Source organism: Ictidomys tridecemlineatus, chromosome 5 (assembly GCF_052094955.1).
Source record: "Ictidomys tridecemlineatus isolate mIctTri1 chromosome 5, mIctTri1.hap1, whole genome shotgun sequence".
In the NCBI taxonomy this organism is placed as follows: Eukaryota; Metazoa; Chordata; class Mammalia; order Rodentia; family Sciuridae; genus Ictidomys; species Ictidomys tridecemlineatus.
The window spans coordinates 8,263,073-8,265,176 of record NC_135481.1 but is presented as its reverse complement, the minus strand read 5'-3'; positions in this window follow the sequence as shown (position 1 = coordinate 8,265,176).

Here is a 2,104-nt window from a genome sequence, read left to right as displayed (position 1 = left end):
AAAGCCATGTTAGAACCACCTGGGGTATTTCTGAAAAAAATGAACAATTCTCAGAATTTCACCCCTAGAGAACCTGATGGACTTTGTGTGGTCCAGGTGATTTCACTATGTGAGGGAGTGTCTGAAACCCACCAAAAAGAAGGCACAAGGAAGACAGGATGGAGGTGTAGGTATAGGAATGACAAATGGATGGAGGCCTCCTAAGGGAAATGGGATAAGGCTGAAGAAATGCAAAGGAGCTGTTTGGGGGAAGGAGAAGAAACAGTGAGTAAAGCAGAGAAAGTAAGAAAATAGATACTCAAAGGGAATCACACTTGAGACATCTGAAAGCCATAGTTGTTCTTTTCTTTGAATTTTTAATTAGAATATGTTTGGTGTAGCAAGAATGGTACTTCAAAACAAATCATATGGCATTACTGGCTTCTCCTCCTTGGAGTATCTTCCCATCACACATGATTAGTAGCCTTCTGGTTATCTGGCCTTGTTGATTTCATTCTCTGCTCTCCATAACCTTCAGTATACCAAGCTCTTTGATGGTCCTTTTCCTACAATATAGTGGTTGTGTTCTTGCCTCAGGACCTTTGCACTGGTTGTTTCTGTCTCTGGACTGTTCTTTCTCCAAATGTTCATTTGGATTGCTTCCTCAATTCATTCCAGCCACCTCCAATGCCCTCACCTCAGAGAGGACTTCTGTTACCCGGATACCATGGTGCACCCTTGTAATCCCAATGGCTTGGGAGGCTGAGGCAGAAGGATCATGAGTTCAAACCTAGCCTCAGCAAAAGTGAAGCACTAAGCAATTCAGTGAGACCCTGTCTCTAAAGAAAAAAAAAATACAAAATAGGGTTGGGCATGTGACTCAGTGGCTGAATGCCTCTGAGTTCAATCCCTGCTTCCCCCCTCAAAAAAGAGAGCTTCCTTTATCACTTTCTCCCTAATTGTTTTCTGTCAAGACCCATCATGTCACATACCTATTGGCCTATTTGTTTATTGTCTGCCTCCTCTACTAGAATGGTAGCAAGGGTTTGTCTTGCCCACTGTTTGATACTTCTACCCAGAACAGTGAGGCACAGGGATGGCACCTGTAGCAAGTTCCATGGGTGAATAAATAACTGCTGTTGCTGCTGCTGTTGCTATTTCTCTTTGGTGCAAGTGAATAGGACACCTAGGTGCATATGTATTGTTGAGTGCCTGCAGAAGGTCATGAGCCAGGGAGACTGCAGGAGAGTGAGATGATTAAGGACAAGTGAACAGGTGTCTAATTGAGGAAGGAGAGCAGGACTGTGATGGCAGAAAAGATGGAGTACAGGGGCAGTTCCAAGTGTGACTGAGATTTTAGATTTTCTGCATTTTAGATCACCTATTCTCTGTATGGTTCTAGGTAAACTTCTAAATCTTTCTAAACCACAATTACCCCATTAGTAAAAGGAGGCTGATAATGAAAGTACCATCCGTGGAAGGTTGTGGTGACAGTTGAATGAACAGAGCCTGCATGCAGTAAGCACTCAGTCGATGATAACTGCTACGATTTATCCACCACTGGAGTAAGTGTGAAATGCTGCAATGTATTTAAAAACAAAAACAAAAACTTTGTAATTGTTGATCTTGGTCCAAAATGAACCACCCTGGATAGGTTACCTTGCCCATCTCTTCCTTGCCAACCCCAACACCAGTCTTTTCTCCTTTCTCGTGACTCTCCTGAGAGCCAGCCAACCGCCTGGTACAATTTGTGTTGATGTTCTGTACTTGTCCCACACAGTGCTGCCTAGATATTACCTGTCAGGAACTCTCTATGTGGAGTAGGAGAAGCTAGGCTCCGACCTTCCTAGAGGAGACTGGGTTAGGTAAAAAGACAGCGCACCGTGGGTTATGAATCATTTATAAGGCTGGTGGAGTAAACGTGACTCAGTAAGAGGAGAACGGCTTCCATCTACCAGAACCTCCTGAAAGAGCCATCTATATCCAAGGGCGGCCAGAGGCCAAGAAAAGGCTCTGAAGCTTCGGCTCCTTTAAGAGGCGTGGCCTCTCTGCAGCTTCCGCGGGAATGATTGGCTGAGACGACTGTCCTTGGACTCGGGAGGTGGGCCTCGGTTGCCAGGGAATG